At 50.5% G+C, this 18,522-nt stretch overlaps 1 long non-coding RNA gene across 1 annotated transcript in view; it reads right to left on the reverse strand.

The window, feature by feature from the left end:
* LOC112476450 overlaps nt 1–14,953 on the reverse strand; it is a 20,601-nt gene extending 5,648 nt beyond the window's left edge. The window contains exon 1 of the long non-coding RNA XR_003045112.1: nt 14,840–14,953. This is a non-coding gene — a long non-coding RNA (uncharacterized LOC112476450). The remainder of the gene's footprint in view (nt 1–14,839) is intronic.
* Nucleotides 14,954–18,522: the final 3,569 nt, after the last annotated feature.

Here is an 18,522-nt window from a genome sequence, read left to right on the forward strand (position 1 = left end):
TCAAGCAGAAGAATGGGAGACCTGGTCTGATAACTGTTTTTAAGGATTGCCAAGGTTATTGATTCCATGATGGTAGAGAGAGAGAGAGAGAGAGAGAGAGAGAGAGAGAGAGAGACAGAGAAGGAGAGAGACAGACAGACAGACAGACATAGAGGAGAGACACCGAGAAAGCTCTATGTCTTGACAGAAGCACAGAAAAAAATAATAAGCTTTATTCATTGACCTGACAATGGAATGAGCCCACAACCATACCAGTCAGAGCGGGTAGATGACAAAGGATCGCCTCACACGCAAGCACACTCACTCGCCACAGACCAAAGTCAAAATTAAACACAGGCAGAAAAGACAAATGAAGATAACCAGTGAGTTCCACAGCTAGTTAGATATCCAAATCTCCCAAGGACCTTTAAAAGCTCAGTGCCACTTCCTGTCTGCAGAAACTGGGCTTCTGGGGCCCAGGCAGCCTGGCTCAGGTAACCACTGAAGTTTTCCTAGGAAGGCTTGCTGGGGTCCCTCTTTCCTTCATTCACAAAGAAGGTGTGACCTTGGGTCAGCAGCCCTTCAGGTCCATTCACACCTGGTACAAGGCCATTCCAAGAGTTGAGAAAGAACTTCACGAGGTGAGGAAACATCACTTGAGATGTCAAGCTTCACACTCTTTATGAATCAAGCATCTATATAACATACCTATATTCCAAGCACTGTCCTAAACCCTTTACAAATGTTAATTCGTGTCACTAACTAGTCTTCCAGAGCGCTGGTACTTCACGAACTCTTAGAGTGTCTTTGTATCTGTTAGCTGCTGTCAACGGACTGCTGCTTACCAGCCACAAAACCCCAGTGGCATACGGAATAAAACTGTTACAGCTCACATGCTGTACAGTGTAGGCTGGCTCCTCAGGCATGTGTAGACCTGCTGGGGGTTCCCTCTGGGCTGCCGGGCCAGGCACCTCCACTGGGCAGCGCTGCTCCACGTGTCTCTCCTCCCCCTCCTCTCATCGACCAGCAGCCTGGCCCGGGCATGTCCTTCCCAGGGACAGAGCAAGAGGGCAAGTGGAAACGCGCAAGGTCTCTTGAGGTCCAGGCTGGAAACCGTGCACTGTCACTTTCACCTTATTCTATTGCCAAAGCAAGTCACGTGATGAATCCCAGACTCAAGAAATAAGGACATGAAATCCACAAAGTCACATGGCGAAGGGCATGGATAAGGAGAGAGGGAAGAACAGGGCATCGAGGTAACCTACTGCGGCCTCTCTTGGCCAACAGTCCATCCAGAACGCAGAGGAGGTCTCCGTAGGGTCAGGCTCTCCTGACGGTACAGCCCCGGAGAGTACTCTGGACTCCAGAATCTGTTGTCTTGTTCTGCCCCAAATGCCACAGTCTCCAGGCCTCCTGGGGGGCTGAGTCCAGGGTGAGAAGGGTCACCTCACAGACCGATGGAACAAGGCGGCAGAACCTGCACGGGCCTAGGCCCTCTGACGGCTCTCGGCGCCTGACTTTATTGGAACAGAGGAGGAGGAGGATCTAGAAAGTGAGGGTGGGCATAACCCCTGTGGGGGCCACAAAGCTCACGAAACACCTCTGTGGCTTAGTGGAGAGGGCCCAGCCTGGACCCCAGCATCAGAAAACCCAGCTTCCAACCCTGGTCCTGTCACTAACCAGCCAGGGCCTCTGGAGCTCATTCAACCTCTCCGGGGCCAGTTCTCATATCCAAGAAATGGAGATGACGATATGTTCCTCACAGACGCGAAATAGGCTGTTCCCATGAAACAGGCTTCGCCAAGTGCCACTAAATGTCCTCTGAAGTGGTGGGACACCCGCCACCCGCAGCTCCAGCATCACCACCCGCCCTGCTCTGTGGTGGCAGCGACATTTCCAATCCCCTCTCCAAACACTGCTGGTCCTTCGGCCCTCACAACTAGGGGGGTCCTGCGGCTCCCCCTATTTCCGGCCTCCATGAGATCCCTCTGGTCCCATATTTTTGATTTCCCAGCTGCCTGGCTGCTCCACCTTTGGCTGGTTTAGACTTTCCATCAGCATCTCTCGGCTTGATTCTTCTGGTCTTTCCCAGCAGGCTGGCCTCACACACCACATTAAAGGTCAGCTCCTGGATGCTATTATGGCTGAGCAGCTGGAAAAAGCCTCAGAAGCTCATTTCCCTTTCTCTAGCTACTAAAGCATTCTTTTATCTATCGACCCCCAAGTGAGACCCCGGGTCCCAAAATCAGCTATTCCCTGTCACCTCAGACAATAGCATCTTTTAAAACCTCATCTGGACTCATCTCTCTAAGTGACCACCACCTCCTTTAGATGATGAGCCACCAAATCCTTCCGGTCTGCCTCGCGGAGTGGCGGTACTCACACCTGGCGGCCTCAGGAAAAGATGGGGCTGTGCGGGGCAGTACAGGGTCTCCCAGCCATATGAGCAGCATCTCATGCTCACCAGCTCCCACTGCCCTGCTCAGACCTGCTGGACCAATCCAGGGGGAAGGGCGAGAATGATTATCTAGACAGGGACCAGAGCAGAGGGGAGAAGGAGCCAAGTGCCCAGCCAGCCAGGCTGGGGTCTTCAGGCAATTTATCAGAAATGTGTACCTAGCTGGTCCCCTCCGCACTTATAGCCCTCAGCTCCCACTGCCTCCTGGGCCTGGAGCCCCGCCTCATACCTTTCACGTAAATCTGCCCCTGAGCACAAGCAGACAAGAAGAGCTTGAATTCAAGTCTGAGAGAACAGAGGAGCTGACAAGTTTGCAGAGTGGGCCCCTGGCAAGGCCCCCGCCGGCCAGTGCAACAGGGAGGACAGTTACCGATGTGGCCAGGCACGTGAACACCTCCAGCTCATTTATGCACTTGGGTGACCACTGTTGTCTGTATGACCCTCATGTGAACCCCAGCTGAGCCCCTCGGTGGGGCTAGTGGCTCCTCTCATTTGCAGGGGCGGTGACAAAGCTTGAGAGTTCAGCCGACCCAGCAGGTCTAACGCATGAATGCGCTGAGTGCTTCCAGTTATCAGCAGGTCAGCACCGGTTCAAGCAGGGTGGGATCCAGGTGCTCCCATCATGCATCAGGCTCTGCCGCTCCCAAAGTCCCAAGTGTGCTCTGTGACCTGGGCTCCAAATCACGGGGTCCTTTTTTGACTCCCCAACCAAGGCTGAAACTCTACGGCATCCACAACTGTGCCCCCGGTGCAGAGCAGAGCTAGGGGCTGTGTGGGTGGGGGGCAGGGACTGTAAGATTTCCCCCAGCTGGGGACACTACCCTTACATCACCATTAAAACTACAGTTGTCATAGACTGTCTGCTCCAGAAAGCACCTCAGAAGTCATTCAGTTTAGTCTCCTTTTCTCCAAAAGAACTCTCATCTGGAAGGCAAACGAGCAGAGCAAAGGGTCCCCCACGTCGCTCACACTATTCTCCTAAGGTGCATTAAATCCAGCACCAAGCCTCTGCTCCTCTGCAGTCCGGTATCAAGAACGGCCAGCCGCTGGAGCACCCCCTCCCCCATCGCATCCCACCGGTCCCTGGGGAGGGGGCTCTGCCCCTCACCCCCTCACCTCCTGTTGCTCCTTACAAAAAGGAGACTCCCCTCCCCAGCCTCTCCTACCTCCGGGCCCTTGCTGTTCAGGAAGACTCAGAAACACCCTTCCCAGACTCCATTCACCGACATGTGCGTGACCACACCGGCCTCGACACTCACTGCCGCCTGCCAGCTCCCCTCTCCCAGGAAGACCCACTCCGACCCCAGACTCTGTCTCCACTCCTCTGGCGCTACACACCTCCAAACAAAATCGAGGTTGGGGGTGGGGGGAAGTGGACCTCCCTGTGCATGACTTTCTTGTCCCAAAACTTAAATGCTACCAGCAAACCCCTAAGAGCTCCACATGGGGAAGTTCGACTCCTTCCTAAGATGATGGGAGGAAAACACTCAGCTCAGTCTCTGGAGTCTCTCACGACAGCCAGAACAAGACATGAAATAATAGATCCATTAATGTATCAATAGAGTATCCCCCCCAACCCGCCCCACTCGAGTGAAATAAACAAAGCAAGGCTTTTCTGATGAAAAAGAGCCAGGGTCCTATGTCCCTATTATCTACCCCTATGATCCCTGAGGGTCAGTGGTTTTGAAAACTACCAAATGCTACACCACCCACCCCTACTCGCTCACTTTCCTTTCACAGATGAGGAAATTGGAGTGGTTTCTCCAAGGTCAACCAGTTAATCAGACCCTGAGGCTAGCAAGAGGCTGCCTTCAGCACTAATAGGATCCGTCATTTGACAGCAGAAGCCTCTTCCCCCTCATCAGGTCCCTGACACCTCCCCAAGGGCTCTCAAAGGGGCAAAGAGAAAGAAGGAGCCAGACTCAAGAGTCACCACAGAGAAGAGCCTCCCTACCCTATCGATGACGGGTGTGGCTGGTTTCATTTATAGTTGTTGTTATCTGCTCATGGTCTGAGCCCTTCGATTCCGAGCCTGCTGAATAATGGGAGGAGATCTGAGCCTGAGAGCTGACATCCTCCCCACCCCAGCCCACCTAGCAGAGGTTAGAATGAAGGGTGGACAAGACACCCAGGAATCTTCCAAGCAGGACTCATCTTCCATGAGCTGTCAGAAATGCCACCAGGGCCTGGAAGACATTCACTTAACATGAAACATTGTTCTTGGCAAAGGGGAAGGAAACTGTATCAAGAGACCAGTACGACCAAGTGCTGGCAGGAGCTGTGGTACCTGGAACTCACTGGTGAGAAGCCTGGAATTCTTAATACAAAACTGCAGAAAGTCTGAAGCCATCTGGTTAACAGGTAAGAAGGAAATAAGTATTTTGCTTTTGAGAAAACTGATTCATGCAAAAGCTTTAATATGGAGAAAGAATATCAGTCTGGACGGTCTATGACATGCCACAATAACAAATAAATCCCGCAATCTTAATAAGATTCATCTTAGTCTTGGAGGCTTAGTATAACAAAGATTTATTTCTCGTTCACAAGATGTGTGGTACATGTCAGGAGACCCTTCTCTATCCTGCGCCTCTGTCCTGTAGACACATGGCCTTCAAGGGAAGAGAAGAGAGAGATGAAAAAAAGCATATGCATCTTAACGGCCTCCATGTAGAAATGGCTCTCATCACTTCCGTCATGGTCCATGGGAAATAACCAGACACATGGCCCTAGGGTCATTACAAGGGAGGCCAGCATATGTAGGGAGCACATGGATATTGGATGAGAATCTCAGCCACATCAGTGTTAAATACTCAGCTCTTTGCCCGAATGTCTGGCCTTGTTCCTGGGGTACTGAGCCACCTACAGCCAAAATTTAACAAAGGCATGAGCCAGTAAGCTACCAAAGGAGCATGTGGTTCTGCCTACCTGAGGCCCCTCACGGCAACGATACACCCAGAAAGAGTAGGAAACTGTGGCTCACGGTAGTTTGTTCATCCAATAAATGCTCACGGAGCACTTACTATGTACTGGCCCCATAGTGAAGATACAACGATGGCATCTGGCCCCATAGTGAAGATACAACGATGTCTCAGACAGATACAGATCTTGCTCTCAAAGAACTTAGTGTCTAATGTGGAGACAGGCACCGATCAAATTACATCACTAATGTATAGCAACGAGCTAATGTGAGTGTATACAGGAAGAGAATAGGGCGCTGAGCAGCATGTGAGCGGCCCCAGCCTCGCGTGGGTGGGCCCACGCAGACTTCTCTGCAGAAGTGATGTGTAAAGCAAGCCGAGAAGGATGAGTAAGGGGAAGCCAGGCAAACGAGGCACCCAGAGGAGAGGGAATGTGCTCTGGGGGCAGGCACAGTGCGTGCAAAGGCCCCAGGGGGGGAGGGGACACGGAGTGTTTGCTGGAGGAGCCCCCAGGTGGCCGGCCTGGCCGGGCTCAGAAGGCCGGACGGCCATGGGGACGTCACTGGAGTGGAAAGCTATGTGTTTTACTTTTCAATGAGTGCAGACTTGTCAGAGTTCAGCACTGACTCTTCATTCAAAAGTCAAAGGAAATGTCTGTGGGTCCTTCTTGGTGTTGGCACTTTGTTCGTGAGGAGTCTCTCCCAGCTCCCACATGGCCTTGTCACCAAAGTGAAGGTCCCAGACGAACCCTCAGCAAGGCTTCCAAAGAAAATGTGCAGAAAAAAGAAACAAACTTACTGGAAAAGAGAAGACTATATATTTATAAAAAGCCTTCTTTATACTGCCAAATGCTTCAGATGCTTCGATCCTATAAACATCTCTTCAGGAAAAAAAAAATGTTTAAAAGAAAGAAATTAGGGGTGAGCAGCTTATCAGGGAGACCGAACGTAAAAGGTGTCCCAACAGCCCAGGAGACACCGAGACCCTGAGTGTGAACCAAGAGGGAGCTGCTCGGGGTGAAGAAGACCCTGAACTTGAGAGGCACTGGAGTCTGCCCCTCAGGGGACCACACTCCCTGAGGGATGCCAGAGGCCCTGGGCCTATCAGGCTCGGGGGAACTGTCCCCGGCCTCGACTTCCAGCCTCCTCCTACTCGACTGCCTTTCACTTGCCCAGCTCCAGCGCCTCTGACCTTTCCCAGTCCCTCACGGCTTCTCACAGGCTCTCTCCGGCCCAGACGCCCCTCCTTCCCCGCTCCCTCCTCCTTCCTCTCAGGAGACCTTCCCTGGCTCTCAGACACTCTGTGCCTCCCTAGCATCCTAGCATCCTGTCCTTCATCCATCATAATACGATAAAGACCTTTGATTGTTATCCCTTCTTCCCCCGAAGCAGCGTCCACTTCTGCATGGCCCACCACTGTTTCCTTGGAGCCCCCCGCACAGTGCCTGACACATAGCGGGGCTATTTCCTGAATGAATGAGCAATCCAACCGCAGCACTAGGATGCAGTTTTCTAAGAGCCAGGAGTTTGTGTCTCGTTTGTTCATGGCTATATCTCTAACACCTAGCACAGTTTTTGTTAGATGGATGAATGACCTTCTGAGCCAGTAAGGTCAAGTTAGATGACTTCATTTTACAAGTGGAGAAATCAAAGACCTGCCCACAGTTCCACAGCTCAAACAGCTGGGCTGGGCTCCCAGTGCCAATAAGGGATGTCATCTGTAACGTTCTGCCTGTCTCTTTTTTGGGGGGTTGGGAGGCTGGGGAAGAAAACACATGCAGATATTGACCCTTTCCAGAAGCAGCTGCCCAAAGTATGTATATATTTATAAATGCATTTACTTGTTTACTCCCTGCCCTGCTCTACAAAAAACTGGAAGCAGTTTGCACTGCAGCTCACGTCAGTGCTGTGTTTTTCCAAACTCAGGAATAAGACAGGAAGTAAAAGCAACCTGTTCAGAAGGAGGGGAAATGGCACCATAGGCAGAACCAGTTTCCTGGGCCAGAGCAGAAAAGCTGCAACAGAGAGAATTTTCTCTATAATCAAATCACCAAAATTAGTGACTAAAAGGAACAGAGCAGATGTGGAAGACTTCAGTCTTGCCGAAGAATTTGGCACAACGTCTCAAGGAACTGAATTTGCAAAATACTTGCGTAAGAACAGTGTCACGTGTAATAAAAATCTGGCTGCGGGGGCCACAGATAAGGGCCATGCTGACAGCCGAACCCGCCAAGTGATGGGGTACCGGCTGACACAAATCTCCTCCTCCTTATCGGCAAGGGACAGCAGAGGGCGCCCCGAGGAAGCTGCAGCCACAGTGACGATAAAGCACGGTGCGTTTCCCCGCAGCAGTCAACTTTCCAAAGCCCTTTCGGCCACATCATCTTATCTGGTCCTCCCCACCCAAGGTAGAGGCTCGAAAGAGTCACGTGATCTCCCAAGTTCACAGAGCTTACGAGGGGCTGAAGCCCAGCTGTGAGGTCCATTGCTTCCCGCCCACTGGCTGTAATGAGGACTAGGGGAGCAGCTCCTTATGGGAAGGACACTTAGCTCTTTCGGGACACAAGGGCATCATATTTTTAATGTCCACAAGGTACTGTTACCCGGCTAGATCAGTTAGTGCCCCTAGCGAGCATTTTCCAGTGAGCATTTCCTGCAAGTGTCAGCGTGGACTCAAGGGGAGGGGATAGAGACTGCAGAGACTTGCCTCCGATCTAACCACGGATGCTTCTCTAAAGAGCCTGAGGTTTTTCATGAGCTGTGTCCTTCCTGTTTGTCCCAGGAAATAGGTACGATCGTGTCCCCAGCTGAGTCCTCAGTGCTCTCCCCCCAAACCTGGCTCCCACCCACTGTTCTTCACCACGGCAAATGCCACCATCCAATTTTATAAACCAGAAGGCTCCAGTCATCTTTGACACCTCCCTCTCCCTCTCCCTCAGCTCCCAAATCCAGTCCGCCGCCAAGTCCATCCGACCTCCTCAGTACCGTCCAATTCCACTCCCTTGACCGCACCTCACTCCCTCCACCTCACTCCAAGCGATCATTAAGTTTTGCTTGAGATGATCCCAACAGCTTCCTGCCGCTGTTCCCACTTCCCTCCAGCTCCCGCCAACCTGTCCTCCACACTGCAGCCAGAGGGAGCCCACGATCTGCCACCCCCCTGCCTAAAATGCTTCCACAGTTCCCACTGCACCAAATCTCTAACACGCCAACAAGACCCGGCGTGATCGGGCCCCTGCCTGTTCTGATCGACAGGATTGAAGGTTGGGGGAAGGGAAGTCCAACAACAGACCTAGCCGTGGGAAGGGCTTGCAGGGGAGACGCCCAGGCCTCCATCTCTTCTCAATTGTCTGCGCAATGAATGGTGGGTAGACCATGGAAGAGTCATGAGCGGGAGCATCAAGAAAGTAAAAGAGCAGCGTTGGGCCCACAGCGGCGTGAAGGGGGAGGCAGGGTGGGGACTCCAACCTGATTACAGAGTTGGTAGAGCTCCATAAAGCATCACTTCACTAACTAAAGGCCCACCATGCTCCTGGCTGAATGTTGGGATGAAAGCATAGTCTTTGACCTCACAGAGCTCAGCGTCTAGGAGGGAAACAGTTCTGTAGACGCTTCATTGCAATTCGGTAGTTAAGCGCTAGAATGAAGGTAAGACCGTGTGGAGCAGAGGAAGGACAACTGACCTCCGGGGCAAGTCCGAGCGGGGGCTGCTCAGAGACAGTGCTGCCGAGGGCTGCATCTAACCCAGCCAAAAAAGCGTGTTCCATTTCCAGCACGCGCCCACCGCAGCCTAGGGCAGCTTCTGTTGTCATTCGGTGACACATGGAAACAAAACAGAAGCGCAGTGACCCAAGGTGGCCCGTCAAGTAGCCAAACCAAGACCAGAAGACTGTGATGCCACCTCTTCACATCCAGAGAGGTTAGCCAGAAGAAAACTGAAGACAGCAAGTCAGAGGACCTGAAGCCAGAGCATCCTGAGGCTGCCATCCCACATGCTACGCTGGGTTGGACGGTGTCCGCCCAAAATTCATGTCCACTGGCAACCTCAGAACATGACCTCACTTGGAAACAAGGTGTTTGCATATGTAATCAAGTTACAATGTGTGGGTCTAATCCAACAACTAGTGCCCTTGTAAAGAAGCACACAGGGAGATGAAGCCACGTGACCATGAAGGCAGATTGGAGTGATGCAGCTACGTGCCAAGGAGCACCAAGGACTGCCAGCAACCACCAGAAGCTAGAAGAAACGAAGAAGGATCCTCCCCGAGAGCTTTCAGAAGGAGCATGGCCCTGCCAGAACCTTGATTTCAGACTTCCGGCTCCAGAACGCGAGAGAATAAATTTCTGTTGTTCTAAGCCACTCAGTTCGTAGTCATTTTTTTGTGGCAGCTCCAAGAAATTAACACACGTGCTTAGAGGACCAAATCCATGAAGCAACTGAGTGAACGGGCCTGGTGTCAGAAAGGGGCCTGGAGGTGGACTGCACCACAGAGCAGAGCCACAGAGAAGGGGCAGCGGTTGCCAGCTCCAGCCACCTGCTGCCAGGGGGCAGTGACGCTGCCAAATACGTTCATTTTTCTAGAGAAGGAAGAAATCTATATACTTTTCTACGAAATCCATACTTTTATATGAAACCTCTGACTTCTTAATGTTATTTGTTTTGTTCTTGTTTTTCTGCTTTTTTAAATCTGTGAGGACCAGATAAGGCCAGACCAACCTCCCCGTTGGCAGAGCCCCGTGAGACAAGGTGATTTATTCTCATGACTCTTAAGTGAGAGCCAGGACTGAAACCCACACTGCCACACAGCCTTCTCTCCGCTGGAGAAGCAGGTGTCAGCTCACCCCACGTAAGACACACACTTTTGATGAGAGGGGCCAGCTCCTGAGCCAGCGAGAACAGGCACAGACCAAAAATGTCCTCATTGTTCCTGACATCTTGGTGTTCAACGCCTCCTGCTGGGCTAGATTCCCAGAAGAAGCTACCCGGTTCACAGCAGAGAAGTCCCTCAGCCACAGAGAGAGAAGAGGCTGGGTCAGGGCCTGGAGAGGCCTGGGACGTGGGGACAGGAAGGCTGTGTTACAAGTGTGGCATCTGTAGGAAGTGATGGGAAGAGCCTCACCTGGCAGCATCGGTGAGTCTTCAGCAGCAGGCAGTTCCCACAGGTTACAGGGCAGGCCGGCTAGGTAGGGAGAGCCTGTTCCTAGCAGTGAGCACAGAGACATCTGAGGTAGCACCAGCCAGTTTCTGCAGGAGAGTGGGAGCACAGCTGTGCTGATGAGATGCCAGGGAAGGCAGGCGTCCCAGAGCTCTTGGAAGTGAGGAGAGAGGACGATTCGGCTCTTTAGACAATGCCCGTGAAACCAAACGTCAGCAGCCCCTGCAAGATGCGCCTCTGTGCCCATGAAGATGGCGGCACCGATGTCACGACCACGTTACATATTCAGAGACCTCACACCCTCACACTCAGAGCAGCATCTTCTCCTGTGTGATAAGGATGCTTCTTGGGAGAAGAGGAAAGAAATAAAGGCAGTGATTTTTTTTTTTTTTTTTTTTTTTTTTTTTTTTTTTTTTTTTTTTTTTTTTTTTTTTTTTTTTTTTTTTTTTTTTTTTTTTTTTTTTTTTTTTTTTTTTTTTTTTTTTGTCCTTTGACAGGATACAAGGGAACCTTTACTAAAAGTTCTTCCTGAAAATCAAAAATGAAATTCGCAGCACTGCTTGACTCTCGCTAGCTCATTATATCATGCAGCTCAACAGTCCCCGTCCTCCCACGCACACTGGTCTCCACGGAGCCCTGTGGGGCCAGACACAGGCAGATGTGGGCAGGCGGAGGTCTGTGACTCCCACCAGGACCTCCAGCTAGTACAGATGCCCTCATGCCAGGGTGGCTTGGTGAGACCCCTAAACGCACACACATGCACACTTATGCATGCACGAACACACTGCCTGCACAGCAGCAGCTATTAAAGATGAAAAGCAGGGGTAGGTGCGAAAGGACAGCTGCTCCTGCGTTGAAACATGAGGCTATGCAGAGGCAGGCCTCTCCGCTAAGCCCTAATCCCCCTGGCATCTATGCCCTGCTATTTGCATAAGTAAATGGCAGCTCATTAAGAACACATTAGTAGCTCTGTAACCTTGTAAGGAAACCAACCTAGTGAGCCCCAAGCCACTGGAGAGTTCTCTAATTCAGTCATGCAGCCTAGGAAGCACGGAGCAGACTCTCATCTGCCATCTGTCTGTCCAGCTAGAAGGAAAAGAATGGACCCTTATGGAAACACAGAAGAGACTTAATAAATATTTGTTGAAGAATGAACGATGGTAGGCCAGGTTTGCAAAGGGTAAATCTTACTAAAAATAGAGAAATGTTTGAACTGCAGTGGTTTGGTGAGGCTTTTCGCCCATGTCCAGCCAAACCCTGAAGGCTTGAGGACAGTGGCTGCCAATCAAAGTCATGCATCCCATCACCCGTTAGCCTTCCTGAGATGCTGTCATACGATGACTAGGTCAGGAGGTTGCAGGTGAGTCTCAGGATTTTGGAGTCTTAAAATGCCTCTTGAAATATGGAAACAACCTAAGTGTCAACTGACAGACAAATGGATAAAGAAGATATAGTACATATATACAATGGAATATTACTCAGCCATAAAAAAGAATGAAATCCTGCCATTTGCAACAATGTGAATGGACCTGTAGGATATTATGCTAAGTGAATAAGTCAGACAGAGAAAGACAAATACTATAGGATTTCACTTACGCGTGGACTCTAAGAAACAAAATAAATGAACAAACAAAACAGAAACTAATTCATAGATCCAGAGAACAAATTGATGGTCTCCAGAGGGGATGGGGCTGGTGGGAGGGGTGAAAAAGGCAAAAGGGATTAAGAAGCACAAATTCCCAGTTATAAAAACAGTCCCAGGGATGGAAAGCACAGCATGGGGAAGGAATACAGTCAGTAACATTATAACAACCATGTACGGTGTCAGACTTATTGGGGTGACCCCTTCATAAGGTATAGACATGTCTAATCGGTATTCAGTGTATCTGAAATGAATATAATATTGGAAGTAAACTGTAATTGAAAAACACATTTTAAAAAATCTAAAATAAAGTGACTCTTAGGGATTCCTATTCGGTCCCCTGTTTGAAAACCACTGTCTTTGAGCCGTCCTGCTGGCAGGTGCTGCTCCACAGAAATGCAATGTCAGCAACACCTGGGAGCTTATCAGAAATGCAGAGTCTCGGGCCCAGGGAGCCCTGCAGAGTCAGAACCTGCACTTTAATAAGCGCCCTGGTGATCATTTGGCACATGAGGCTCGCGGAGCACCAACCCAGAGGCTCCAGGGAGAACTCTGTGTGAGCGGAGTGGGCCCTCTGACTGCAACGCAGTCCCCCGGGAGTGTCCTGTCACCAGGTAGGTGGTGCTTCAGTCACAGTCTCAAGTCTGCACATCGCCTTCCTAGGACAGGGCACAGAGGTTGTACTCAACGGCCTGCCATGGAGGTCCTTGTCCGGCAGAGGCTCCCAGAGGTCAGAGTGCTGGAACACACTGGCACCCACGGCACTACAGGGACAGTCACCTCAAAGCTGACCTAAGTGCTCCTGCCTGGCGCACGCAGACCCAGCCGAGGGCCGCCTCAGGGGCACAGGCTGCCAGCCCGGGAGCAGCAGGGGAGGAGAGGGGAGGGAAAACCACGGAGTCAGCGAAGCCCGAGTTGGCCCGGGCCACGCCCGGCAGAGACCTGGGAGGCCCCTTCAGCCCTTGGCAGCCACTCGGGGCGGGCAGGCAGGCTCGAGAGCGTCATGCACCTGGCTGGTGCCCTCAGAAGCTACTAGCGGTTTTGTTGTTCTAGCCGGCTGCCCAGAGTGACCAAGCTAATGACTTCTGGCGTGGTCACACGAGCAGGCCCTGTGTCTGCCAGGAAAAGAGCTGCCCCATCTGTCTTCACACCAACCCTACCTACCCCTGCAAGCCACAGGCGTTAAAGTCATCATCATCGTGGGTTTTCTCGCGCCTGCCCTCCTCACCCGCTGGGGAGCGTGCCCCAAGGCAAAGGCTCCCGAAACCCTGCAAGTGCCAGCTATGGCGTATTTTTAGCCTAGATCCCTCTGGAAAGTCAACCCACAAAATCCTGCTCTGTCGGCACTGCCTTCCTCCCTTGTCCCAGGAGGAGCAGGTGTTGCCTTGGTAACGCACAGCATGGGGCCACTGCTCTGGGGACACCTGTATCCCACCCACAAGCACCATCCGGCAGAGGGATCGAGAGCACCCTCACCTTTGGGCTAAGGCCTCCTTCCCCTGTGCAGAGTCCCCAGGGAATGGGGCCCACGAAGGCTTGGGCAGATGTCACAGTGGCCTCCGTAAGGATCCTGGCACTTGGGGCTTTCAAAGCTATCTAAGCCGCCATTAAAACAACATGCAGAGCTGGCTTCAGCGCAAGCCTTTAAATTTTCATGAAATCTCTGCTTGCTGAAGATGGGTTCCTCAGCCCATTGGGAGTTAATTATTCATGTGAGGGGATTCTGCAGCGTAGCAGGGGGTCAGATCGGAAGGCCCGGCTGCTGCCTCCTCCTCGCTCTGCTTTTTGAAGACCTTTATATTTCTCCCTTGAAAGGGTGTGGGAGTGGGGAGCAAGTGTTGCTCCCAGGCCCAGAATTTCTGGACGGTGGCACCTGCTCCTTCCTTTATTGCTTCTTCACTTTTAATCAGGCACCTGGAAAGATCTGGCCCTGAATCTCCAGTTCATTCCCCTTACTAGTGTCACATTTCTCAACGGCAATGAACTTGGAGTGATGCTGACGGGCTGATAGTTAACTCTGTAGCACAGACACAAGTGCTCTGCAGCTATGCGCTTCCCAAACCCAGAACAAACTGGCTTGAATCCTGCTGGAGCTAAGCAACCGCAGGTTCGAATGTGAACTTAGCTGTTCCACCAACTGAAGAAGTCATCACCGTCCCCATTCAGTTAGCTACATCCCACACTTGAGTTCAGTTTCCTGGGGGTCTGAGAACATAAACTGTACTAACAGAACTAACCACGGAGTCTTCAGTCATCTCACTGACTCTGTTTAACTCTCTCACAATGAAAATAGCTCTATTGGATTTTTTTCATGGTTATATAAATAATCCCTACTTATTATAAAATTTTTTTTAACAATCTAGAGATGTATTGGGGGTAAAAGTTGGGATCACCTGCCACCCAGACAGAACCACTGCCTGCTTTCGATGTCCAGTCTGCACACACCTCACACTCCTTACACGTGTGCGTGCAATTTTACACAGATGCGATTGCATTATGCACACTGCAGTTTCCTTTCTTTTTGCTGCAGGGCGTTTGTTAGTTTATCTCGCTGTTTCCTCACCTGACCTCCCTCCCAGGTACCCAGCATTAACAGCTTGTCATATCAGACAGGCTCAGCTGTGAGCAAGTCCCCGCGCCATATCTGCCTGGAAGGTGTCCTCTCCTGCTCCTGGGGACCAACTCACCACATTCGCACCGCAGGGGCCAAACACCATTTCGGTCTCTCTTCCACATCCCAGGGAAAGTGATCCTATAAAGCCGTAAGCCACTTCTCTGATAGAAACAATCCAACAGCTGCCTATACCCTGTCAAGATAAAAACAAAGGCTCTGAGGTGGCCCACAAGGGCCTGCATGATCCCCGCTCCTCTCTGTATTACCTCCAGCCAGTTTCCCTTAGTACTGTCCGCTCTGGCGCTATGAGCCGCCCCTACCCCAGGGCCTTTGCTCCTGCCGTTCCCTCTGCCTAAGCCACTCTTTCTCTGGCTATTCTCAAGCCTTGCTCCTTTACCTCCTTCAGATCTTTATTTTACTATCGTCTTCTCAGCGAGGCCCATATTTGCCACAACTAGTAAAATCGTACGATCTTTTCCCCAACATTCCTTTCCCGTCCCTCGTTTTTCTCCAGACACTTATCTGCAGTCGACATGCCATACTTTTTACTTACTTATGTTCCGTGTCACCCCACCAGGAGGTAGACTCAGTGATGGCAGGATTGTCGATTGTTTGCACTGAGGTATCTCCAGCACCCAAAGGGCACCTGCCACAGGTAAGTGCACGCTCAACAGGTGTGTGTGAAGTGAGTAAACCGTGTGATCTTCAGGGTTGAGCAGGGGGTCAAGATAATGGACAAGTGCTTGGTCGGTAGTTGCAAGTTCCTTCTTCAGCTACACTTTCAAGGTCAAATGGTGCCATGAGCCTTGCTGTTCATAAAAGCAGGCTCATGGCTTTTTATTCCTACCCTATGTTCTCTGCTCCTCAGACTCCAGAAGCAACAGACTGCTCCTCTCCAGCTGAGTTCATAGTCCAGATACTCCACCCGGGCACCACACAAAATCTGGGGAGTCTCCTGCTTCTGAGTCTTCGGAAGGCTCCCTTCATCAAAGCCCCCACGTGCACCCTTCCATGGGTGTGGCTTCTGTGGCTTTCTGTGAAGGCCAGACAGTCTTTCCGCTCAGACTCAGCTGTGGGCCACAGGCTAGGGGTCCCACACAGTGTGCATCCTGGACTCCGGACCAACACTGCAGCTCACTACACCCTCTCCTGTTCCGTTTGCGAGAGTGATGGAGAAATGTTGGCCTCCTTCCTGGGGCACCAGGCAGGTGACTGCAGCAGATATCCTAAGCCTGTGCTTGGTTCGTCTGTCTTATGTTTTGGTTTGTGTCTTTCTCTTACCATTGATGATTATGTAATATGGACTGTCTTTTAAAAGCTTATTACCTGGATGAGAGTTGTAAGGCAACTAATGTATGACAATTCAACTTCTTTTGAATTGTAATCCGTTCTCCACTTAACATGGAGAAAGTGGAAGAATGGGGGTGTGGTTGGGGAGACGGTTGATCAAGGTCTCCTCTGCCCCTCTTTGCAGACCTTCTGATACCGGGCTGGAGAATCTGTCTATAGAAAGAAAGACACACACACACACACACGCACACACACACACACACACAGCATTCACAACTCAGGAGGCAGGAGCCTGAATGCCAAGCTCTTTCTGGCAGAAGGCCATTGGCCCCCACTCCCCACCACACCCAGGATCAGAAGCACAGGAGACTAGAAATTTCTAAATGCCATCCTTGGCCCTGCTATTGCAACACTATCTAGAAGCCAATACATATTCCAGCTGCCACTAGGGCTGGTCCAAGCCAACTTCCCCTCTACTGCCTCCCTCAAGGAAGAACCGGCCCCTTCCAACGCCTTCTACCCTCTTCTTCCAGGGAGAAGCAGCCCGGACTTGTCAACAGTAAGCTCAGGAAGGGAAGAAGACTAGGCCGCCCCGCCAGGCCCGAATCGCTGCCAGCTGACAGGCAGATGGCTCCGTCCATCACAGGAAGCAGGGTGGCCACGGTGGACGCTGGCTCTTTAGTCAGTGTAAATCAGGAGGATTATCTTCTCCCAGGGTGCAGCACAAACTAAATTTTTTAAAACTAAAATATAACTGATTTAGGAGAAATGTGAAGGTGGGAACACTAGTAAAATCTGTAGCTTTACCAGTTGTAGAGTTTTTTGGGTTTTTCTTCAATGTAATTATGTCTCTTTCAACTACATAGAGTAATATGAACTCCAAGCCAGACGAGATGCATAAAACAGCTCATTTAATGCTCACGAGCAGTCTGCAGGTACATATGATGATGCCGTTTTATACTGGTGAGCGAACTGATGTTCAGAGAGGTTAGAAGCTAACAGCATAAGTGCGACCCCTGTAACTATTTATATTGCATTGATCTTGGACAGATGGATGGATGGATGGATGGATGGATGGATGGATGGATGGACGGACGGATGGACAGACAGACAGAGGGATGGGTGAATGGATGAGTGGACAAAGAGAAGAAGAAAAGGCAACTGAACCCTATAACTTCCCAGTTATCTAAACCAATGAAATCATGGGGCTGTTTAGAGGAATGAATTAGACTGATCGGTAATTAGCATTTCAGCAGTCAGGAGAAAGAAAGGGGAGGCAAGAGGGGAAGGAACGACCATTACTAGCACCTGAGTTGCGGAGCCAGACTGCCACGTTCAAACCTGAGACCCGCCGTCCACTAGCTGGTTCGCCTTGGGCAAGTTATTTAACCTCTCTGTGCTCCGTTTCCTCATCTGTACAATGGGGATGTTATAACTTAGGAGGTTGTTGTGAGAACTAAATGAGTTACCTAAAATAATACATAAAGTATTTAGAAGTTTGCCTCGCACCCAGCAAGTGCTCAATGGATGTTGCCATTGTTATCCTCGCTTTTTAGGAGGAAACTAAGCCCAGGGTGGGAGATGATGCTCATTCTGTATTATTCCAATTATGTCACTTCCGATATTGATTGTTGGCTTGATTGATGCAGTCAAGGTGCTACAAGAACATCTAAGCCAACTCTAGCCAAATAATTGGCAATTGTGGTGAGGATCTAGGTTTTAAATAAGATCTAGACTTTTCAAATATAGTAGTTGATTTCATTTTCTGTGTTTTCAGTTAACCCATGGTCAACTGTAGTCCAAAAATATTAATGGAAATTTCCAGAAATAAACAATTCGTAAGTTTTAAGTTGTGCGCTGTTCTGAGTAGTGTGGTAAAAGTTTGTGCTACCTCACTCCATCCACCGGGATGCTGAATCCTCCCTTATCCAGCATATCCCCGCCCGTCAGTCACTTAGGAGCCACCTCGCTGATCAGATCGACTGTCCCGGTACTGCAGTGCTTATGTTCAAGTCACCCTTATTTTACTTAATAAAGGCCCGAAAGAGCAAGAGTAGTGACGCTGGCAATTTGGATGTGCCAAAGAGAAGCCCCGAAGTGCCTCCTTTACGTGAAAAGGTGTGTGTGTGTAGGAAATAGGATACATGGGGTTCAGTACTACCCCCGGTTTCAGACATCCACATGGGGTCTCGGAACGTATCCTCTGTGGATAAGGGGGGACTACTGTACTGCTCTTTGGATAACTTTGAGAAGGTGATGAAACAAGGCAGAGACCTTGCTTCAGCAAAGACCGATACACATTTATACCATTTGCTATCACGGGCATTCAGAGACACTCCACAGCGATTAAAATAAAGATGGAGCTGCATTATTTTTAAACCATTATAAATATTTGTTGGGTAAAGGAATGTTAGTAGTTATCCTATTACTCGAGACTTCATATCCAAAGACCGTAACTTCCTCTTA

This window comes from Pteropus alecto, unplaced genomic scaffold (assembly GCF_000325575.1).
Source record: "Pteropus alecto unplaced genomic scaffold, ASM32557v1 scaffold101, whole genome shotgun sequence".
Taxonomy (NCBI): Eukaryota; Metazoa; Chordata; class Mammalia; order Chiroptera; family Pteropodidae; genus Pteropus; species Pteropus alecto.